The sequence below is a fragment of the Panicum hallii genome, chromosome 7 (genome assembly GCF_002211085.1).
Source record: "Panicum hallii strain FIL2 chromosome 7, PHallii_v3.1, whole genome shotgun sequence".
NCBI lineage: Eukaryota > Viridiplantae > Streptophyta > Magnoliopsida > Poales > Poaceae > Panicum > Panicum hallii.
In genome coordinates, this window is record NC_038048.1 from 10665705 (window position 1) to 10675301 (window position 9597).

At 39.0% G+C, this 9597-nt stretch overlaps 1 pseudogene; it reads left to right on the top strand.

Annotated features, from left to right (window-relative positions):
• Positions 1–1163: 1163 nt before the first annotated feature.
• Positions 1164–2808, top strand: LOC112900480 (annotated as a pseudogene).
• The last annotated feature ends 6789 nt before the right edge of the window (positions 2809–9597 follow it).

Sequence of the window (9597 nt, forward strand, 5' to 3'; positions counted from 1 at the left end):
ATCTGCTGCTAATTTAGCTAAATTTTTATGCTTTGTGTTAAATAAAGTTGTTGTTTTCCAACAGAAGTGAGATGTAGCACATATACAGTAAACATCGGTAGAGAACATCTAATAATTGGAAATTTATAAACACACAATTTCTCAAACTGCTTGACTGTTGGCAAAGAATTCAAAGGACTCATGTATAAACACACATTTGTATTACAGATTTATTTAATTGAGTGCCTTTTTCATTGTTGTATATGCAGGCCATTGATCACTTTAATTAGTGCATCATTTTAATTGAAAAGATTGAGGGGCATGTATTCGCGTGATGATAGGTCTTGGATGCGCCTGCCACAACAAACAAAAGAGTGGCAAAAATGATTCAAGAAATTTATAGAGGCTATATTTGCTGGTACATCTAAAGGAGAAACGGCACCCTATCCATGTACGAGACGAGATGTTGTACAATGTCCTACCGAACAATTAAAGAAGTTAGAACTCATTTGATTCTTAGAGGGTTTTCTGAAAGTTTGAACTAAGGGGAAGGAGAAGAAAAGAATTCATTTGAGGGCATTAGTGAAGGGGTTGGCAATGACGGTGCAATAGGTGACTGTGATTCTATGAGGGATCTGGTTTCTTCACTAATCAGTGGTGCAATACATGGAGACATCATGGGTAGTGAAACTGAAGAGCTGAATGAAAATGCCAAGACATTCTTTAAATTATTAACAGAGGCGCAGAGGGAAATTTACCCAGGTTGCAAGGAGGCTACTAAGGTATCTTTCAATGTCAGGCTATTTCAGATAAAGTGCATGTTTGGTCTTAGTAATGGTGCATTAGAGGCTATTCTTCAATTGTTCTCGCTTGTGCTTCCTGAAGGCCACTGTGTTCCGGACACTTTAGAGAAAGTGCAAAAGGTAGTCCATGATCTTGGCCTAGACTATCAAAAGATACATGCATGCATCAATGATTGTGTTTTATTTCGGAAGGAATTCGTTGACATGGATACATGTCCAACGTGTGGTGAGTTTAGATGGCAAACGACTAGTTCAAGTGAAAAGGAGGCATCGAGTAGTGATGCTGCACTGAAGAAGTGTGTTCCACAGAAAATCTTAAGGTATTTTTCGGTTACTCCTCGTCTACAAAGGTTATACATGAGAGCGAGCACATCTGAATATATGCGTTGGCATAAGGAGGGACTGGTCCAAGATGGAAAAATACGACACCCTGCTAACTCCATGGCATGGAAGCACGTGGATGAAAAGTATGAGGATTTTGCATTGGATCCTCGTAATGTAAGGTTGCATCTGATGGCTTTAATCCATTTGGGATGATGAATGTGACATACACTATATGGCCTGTGATCCTAATACCTTACAATTTGCCTCCTTGGTTGTGTTTGAAACAACCGTTCTGGATGATGTCAATATTGATACCAGGGCCAAAATCTCCAGGCAATAACGTAGATGTATATTTGCAGCCCCTAATCGATGAGCTAAAAGATCTTTGGGTAAAAGGTGTTGAGACATGGGATGCAAAGGTGAAAAAGAATTTCACTCTGCGTGCAGTTCTACTTTAGACAATTAATGATTTTTCTGCATATGGCATGCTATCTGGCTGGAGCACAAAAGGCAAGTTTGCATGTCCATACTGCAATAAGGGTACTGACTATTTATGGTTGAAATTTGGGTCCAAGCACTGCTACATGGGTCATCACCGTTTTTTGCCAATGGGCTACAAGTGGCGCCGCAACAAGATTAGCTTCAACAACAAGGTGGAAACCAGGGAGGCTCCAGTACCGTTGACTGGTGAACAGGTGCTGCAGCAGTATGAAAGCTTTGAGCAAGTGACATTTGGGAACGCCTCAAAAAAGAGGAAGCAATGTGAGGAAGAAACCAGATGGCACAACTGGAGGAAGAAAAGTATTTTTTTTGAACTGCCGTACTGGGAAACATTGCTTGCAAGGCATAATTTGGATGTGATGCATATTGAAAAAAAATATTTGTGAGAGCATACTAGGGACTTTGCTTGGCATGGTTGGTAAATCAAAGGATAGCGAAAAGGCTTGCCTTGACATGGAAGAATTGGGCATGAGAAAGGATCAACATCCTTTGGTGAAGAATGACAAGTACACTTTGCCTCCTGCATTGTACTCTCTGGGCCCGGATGAGAAGACAAATTTATGCAAATTTCTTCAAGGTGTGAAGCTGCCTGATGGTTATGCCTCTAATATCAAGAGATGCGTGGACACGACGAGGTGTAAGATTTCTGGACTTAAAACTCATGACTGTCATGTTATATTCCAAAAACTATTACCCATTGTAGTACGTAACATATTGCCAGAAGAGGTAGTTATCCCATTGATTGAGCTTAGTAGGTTCTTCAATGCAATATGTTCAAAGGAGTTGAGCACTGAAGAGTTAGATAAACTGAGCATTTTGATTAGAGAAACTCTTTGTCGTCTTGAAATGATCTTCCCACCAGCTTTCTTTGATATCATGATGCATTTGCCGGTTCATCTTGCTGAAGAGGCTAAACTAGGAAGACCTGTATGCTATAGATGGATGTACCCAATTTAGAGGTATCTGCGTACGCTTAAAGGCTATTGAAGAGTTGACAAATTGGACTAGGTCGGGTATTGAAGATGTTACTGGTGATGCTTCTATTATTAAAGAGGCACATGCTGATTCTATACCTGAACCACCAGGTATTGACATAGCAGACGATGAAGAAGATGACACCTCCGACGACTATATTGATGATGGATATGTAGCACCAGTGAATTCTAACATTGAAGGACCTGATGGTGCATTTTTCATATAGTGCATTTCTAAATGTAGCAGCAGAGAAGGACCACCAGCTATTGACATTTCAGTATTTTAGACCTTAGAGTATTTTATTTTTGCAATTTATCCATGCCCTTGGACCTTCTGATTTCTAAATGTAGTAGCACAACTGGCCATGAGAATGAACTAGATATGTTATTTCAGACCTGATCAGAATATTTTATTTTTGCAATTTATCAATGCCCCTGGGTGTATGTGCATCAAAGCATTATCACATGAAAAGTAAAAGGTTTAACAAACATGGTTTAACTGGCCAAAATTTCTAGTAAAAGGTTTGTCAATCAATAATATAATGAAGACATCATTTTGCACCACCTCTTTTTTTGAGAGGTCCCCTGATCTGTGGCTTGGGGGCTCTTCCCCTTGTGGAACTTATTGCCGATGGATGCACTTGGCTCATCAGATGAGGATGAGTCCACAGAGAGTACCACCTTCTTCTTTTTGGTGCGGACCTACACGGGGGATCTCGCGCATCGCCGATGGGGATGCTGTGGATGCCGGAGGAGGAAGAAGGGATGCGGTGCAGGAAGGGGAAGGGGAAAGGATGCGGTGCTCGGGCACAGGAAGGGGAAGGGGCCCATATACGTGGCACCTGCGCTGGCCCATCTTCATGTCACCAGCGCTGCTGGGTGCACAGCCACCACTTTAGTCCCACCTCGCTTGCTGAAGCTCCAGTTGCTCAGCTTAAAGGCTCGGGCATGCATGCTGGTTTGAATTTCCCTGACTAGGTATAGTTTAGCCATCTCTCCTGCTACCTGGCCCTATTGGCTGCCCTGGTTTTTTGGGCTGTAGCATCGTTTTAAATTTCTTTTCCTCGAAATTCTGACTATGTTTCATTTTTTTTGCTATACTTCTGTGTTTACGCATTTTTTGTTACTATTTTATTTTCAACATAGTTCATAACAATTAAAAATTCCCTTCCACTTATGATACATTAGTACAACTCGTTACATTTGTACAACAATCAATATATTCCATTCTTACTTCATGGTCGAACTAAATAGGGATGCCAAGCCATACCATTTTTCACTAATTTTTATTGAACATATAGTTCAACAAACATGATCACTATATTTTTTTCAACCTTATTCACATAATAGCTAGGTACCTTTGATGGTACTTATGTTTTTGCACATATTTCAACAAACTTGATCACTCGATTCCAATTATTCTAATGTATATAATATTAAGAATTGAGATTTTGACTTGGTCAAACTTGCTCCCATCTTGGTCCACAAATTTAAAATAAATATTATAAGTAAATACGTTTCTGAGTAGAAGTCAGAGAATAGATTAGCCTCCTGCCACCCCGAGGAACATGGCATGGGGACCGAGATTTAAATCCTGACTGGTCTGTCCCGCACTCTACTAGAGACGTAACCCACGGGATTCGAACTCTGGTTGCCATCTCGTACCCACGAGGGCTGACCAACTGAGCTGAGCCCCGGCCCGCTCCCAAACACATTTCTGATATAACCCAAACCTTATGAAAACTTGATAACTCATTCCAAATGTTGCAAATGTTTTTATATTTATAATGCAAAATTTGACACGGTCAACCTTATTCACATAGCTAGGTACCTTTCATGCTACTTATGATTTTCCACTTATTTGAACAAACTTGATCACTCAACAATGATTAAATCCAAATGTATATATTTATTGACAATCCAAATTTCTACTTGGCAGAACTTTATCTACATATCTTGGGTTGTGTTGATCGTACTTTTATTTTACACACATCCCAAAATTCACATTATGATAACTTGATCTCACCATGACACCATGCATGACCCGGCTAACAGGCCTAATCCCACCAGGACTCTCGCTGCTCCCCTCCAATTTTTTTCCCACATAATAATAATCCCGCCAGTTTTCCCCTAAATATTACCCTAACAAATCCTTCTAAAAGGCCGGCCCCTAACTCCCGCACGACTGCACTCCCATCTAAATCTGGCCGGGCGCAGAGGGGGGTGCGACAACAACGTATGGCGACTCCATCTGCTGGCGCCGCCACCTACGGGAGTCCTGTTCCTGGTGCCGCCGGGGACGAATCAGCACATGATGCTGGTGCCGCCGGAGACAAAGGGACCAAGGGTGAACGTCGTCGTCCGCCTTCTCAGGTCCATGGGATCAATGGTGACAACATAGCATCTTTTGATCCTCCCCATACCAGCAGCTACGCTATGATCTAGGTCTGAAATCCTATAATTAGTTCTGCAACTGGACTCTCTATTTATTTATCGGGAGATTCATGGATTTCAGATCCCTGCAAGAGCCAAACTAGGGGCAGACGCAGAGCATATAGATGCATGTAGCAGTACGAGTGTTTTTGGTTGCATGTATAGGTACTTGTTATCCTGTTAATGACAGGGCAGTCCATGGGAATAGAAAGAACTTTCCTTCTCTTTCTCAATCAATATCTTCTAATTGTTTTCTGGCCATATGCAAATCATCTCTGTTTTTTATTGCAAATATTTTTTGGCTGGTTATGTATACATATTTTCTAGTCATTCATCTCATCTTATTTCATATATTTCTAATGGATGGTTTCTGGTCAGCCTATACCTCTTATTGTTATTCTTTTCATCTTATTAGATATATTTGTAATAATTATTTTCCGGTCAGGTTAGCTATATCTCTTAATGCTTTATTGATTTGTGTCCACAACATCAATTAAATAATGTACTAAATTTGACCAAATTTTTGTTGATGCAGTCTCATTGGTGAGATGTGGACTGTAATTATCCATCGCGATGGGGCGCCTCCGGATACAGAAATCGTCGAGCTCGAATGTGATAGGGCTTATATCACATTTTACAACTTGGTTTTACTAAAATCAAGACTGGGCTACAGTGGGCGGGACTTCTTGTACTATAAGGAGCGATATGGCAATCACACAGCAAGCCTCATCTTGGTTGATTATGAGAACCAAACAACAGCCATGCTTGCTGCCAATGAGAGAGAGAGGAAACTTAGAACAATGATGATAACGGTTCAACAGACCAAATTGGAGGTGAGCATAACACCCATGAAGCGACCAAGGGATAGAACTACAGAAAAAATTGTAGATGTACCTACTACAGAAGAACCAATTGATGGTTATAAGGAGTGGTTTGTGAACCTGCAACAAGATCAACCAGATACGGGTAAGTTAAGTTCCTCCACTCATCACAACTAATTTAAGTTTCCCGTTGCTTTGTCCAATAAACTTACATTTCCATGACATGTAGAATTCAGAGATGATTATAGGGATGAAACCATAAAGACATATAAAGAATGGTTAAGGCGTCAAGAATTTCTTCCAGACATTTGTAATCTCTATTCTTTGCTTCTCCACTCAATTATATTACTACTTGCGCAAACCATATAATTGTATATACTGATGCTTCCATTAATTGCAGTATCATATTTAGATGATGATGATGATAGTGATGATGACAATCTTCCTGATGACGGATGTCTTGCTAGCAACCCATCTCCACAAAAAGAATTGCATCCTCATGCTCGGCGGAAGAAAAGAAAAGGACATGGTGTGCTATACGTCCTACATTTTTTTACAACTTCATCTCCCCTGCTCAAATTGTGTCATGATATCCAACTTATTGTTTTCGTAGCAGGTTCCAATGAAGGGCGCAATAAAGGTAGACGTGGTGCAGCCAAGGGTTTAGCAGCAGCCATAAAGAGAATAAAGAGCGGCTCCCAGAAACTAAAAATTGATTTTTCATCAAGACTTGGAGGTCCCATAGGCCCTAACGCTCGCTCGTTTGTTGATGAAGTGGTAATATTCACTAGGAAAAGAGCTCCTCTTATTGGAGTCCGAAAATGGAAAGATATAGAGCTAAATGTGAAGAATTCTATAGCACTTGATATAATGGTATGCAGATTATTTAATATTGTTGCCTACATTTTTCTTCAGTTAGCTAAATACTTCACCTTCTGAACGTGCTTTCAAATAAATAGAATCGGTGGGACCTACAAAACACAGATGATCAAAAGGAAAAGATATGGGCCATAGCTAAGGAGCGGTACAAAGGATGGTGATCAACATTGAGTGCTACATACAAGGCATATGATAGTTATGATGCAAGGATGAAACACAAGCCTGAAGACTTAGATATTGTTGAGTGGCACTACTTGATTCTGTACTTTGGAAGTGATGATTTTAAGGTCTGGTAGCGTTTCCTTTCATTTCCATTTCATATATGTATGTGCAATATGTTCAGTGGAGTACTAATATATGTTGTTACTTCAACAATTTGCAGAAGGTTAGCAACAGGAACTCTATCAACCATGAGAAAAAAGGACCAATCATTGCATGGAATCGAAACCATTTTCCCAACTTAGCGATGAGCAGGTAATGCTATGACATACTTTATGGTTCTTTTTCCTATGGTATTCTGTATGGTTCTTTCTTAACAAATGTACAATCAACTCATGTGATACATTGTTGGCATCTTAGAGAGACCCTGAAACAGGTGAAGAACCAGGTGATCTAAGTCTTTGGATGTGCATGCACATGAAGAATGGGCAATGGTCAGACGTAGCATTTAGGACTGTATATGTGAGTAATAATGCACCACTCACAGCAAGAGTCATAAATTATTTTATTTTTAAAGTGAAATACTAACTCCGTTGCTGCTGTTTCTTTAGGATGATGCATTGTTTATAGTTATAGAGAGATAATGCAGCATTGATCCTGCTTTCGTCTCCACTGGTGAGGAAAATAATATTTTCCAGTCAAGCTACAAGCAAAGCACAGGATGCAAAACATCCACTGTTCATGGTCATGGGTACTTGTCTAAACGTCCAACAATGAGGGAATCCATGCAGCATCAACTCCAAGAACAAGCCCGTGCTACAGATGCAACCAACCAAAAAAATATTGAGCTACAAGAAGACGTTGTCAGGTTAAATTAAAAATTTGCAAATCAAGAAGCTGAAAGTGAAAGGAGATTGGAAGAAAAATTGCAACAGTTTAAAGAGGAAGAGAGTAACAAACTCCAAGGACTTAGGAAGAATTTATGGCTGCGCTTGCAGGATCTAGAGGAACCCCATTAGTTCAGGTAAAAATTATTTGGATATCGACATACCCATGATGGTATTGGAATGTGATCTAATAAGTTCCTTCCACTATCTTTTTATATGCAGACTGCCACAAAAAGCATCGACCCAAGTGAAGCTACGCCAACAGTTGAGGAAAGTGTTGCTGATATTCCAACTTCAAATGCATTCGAAACCCGAACAGTTTGGGTAAATAACATTTTGATATTGATTGCACCCATGATGGTATTGGAATATGAGCTAAGTTTCTTCCACAATTTCTTCCTATGCAGACTACCTGAAAAAGCATCGATCCGAGTGAAGCTACACCAACAGTTCAGAAAACTGCTACAAAATCTCCAGCTTCTAAGGCGACGCGAAGTGTTTCTCAAAACAACAAGAATTATATTTCTACACATCAACTGATGAATGTTGCTATAAAACATATACGGACAAGAAGCCAACAGGTATAAAATACAAATATGATTTCTAGACAATATTTGGAAATTTTTTTACGACCTAAACTCTGTGTCCATTAATAATGACTCGTAGCTTAGTTTAGAAAAAAAAATTCCTGAATTTTTCATCTGGTCAATATTCTGATTGAAGTCAATAGCTAGTTTAGCTTTGATAATTGCTTCACCTGCTTCTATTTTCCAACAAAAAATGAAAGAAATGGTCCATGGTACATCTCCTGGGAGCAGATTAAGCATAGCTATGACTTATTATGTGTGATTAGGTGATAAGTTATGTTAGGTAAGAACTGAGCATTCCTTTTCTCATTGTTTATGTGATTAGAATATGCATACATGAATTGCAATAGCTGAGGTGACTCTGCTGTTCACTTTGTAAGTTCCTTTTAACACTGTTCTTTTTCTATGGTAGCTTTCATAATTATAATTCAGATCACACTACTTTAGCACATATTGGGGGATTCAGTATCAAAGTAGTTAGGCCTGGTCAATATATATGAATATATCATTGCTGAACTAGTGTAGGCACAAACTGGCTGCTTTAGCACATAAATGTAGGCTGCTAACTGTTTTTTTAATTCTCTGTGGGAGTTCAGTTTGATTTTAGTCGAATAGCGTGTTGAGCGGACTTGTTTTAGTTCAGAAAAAAATCCTGAATTTTTCTATCTAACTTTGCTACTGTCGTTGTCTTTTTTTAAAAAAATAGAAATCCCTGTGTTGCTGTTCCCATGGATTATTTAATTTCCCCAGGGTTGCTGACTTGAGGCCACAATAGAATTCTATCTATTTGTCTACTTTGTCATATATTATTCTATGTCATTACCTATGGTGAATTGATACTATAACTCTATTATAAGATTTCTATCTACCATCAATAAATTGGTCATGCTGAGAATTATTTTCGTCTCTATCATATTTGTTCCAAAAAGAATGACTTGCTACTGAGTATTGCTGATGCATACAAATTCTTTTTTTAGCAAGATATTTGAACTTAAATGGATCACTCGAATTTGGATGCCTTTCTTGGTCAACATAAGGAATCATGCAGTGTTAACCAAAGTTTGATGTAGCCTACATAAGATAGATGTCGTCGTAGTGTTGATTATCTATGAACTATTTTCAATTCGAATAATGTATTGGACGATTTACATACTATTTTTTACCGATTGGCACAATTGATGATGGATTCATTTTATATTCATGATGATACAATTCACATTTTTGTACAATTCTTTTTTTCCAAATATGAT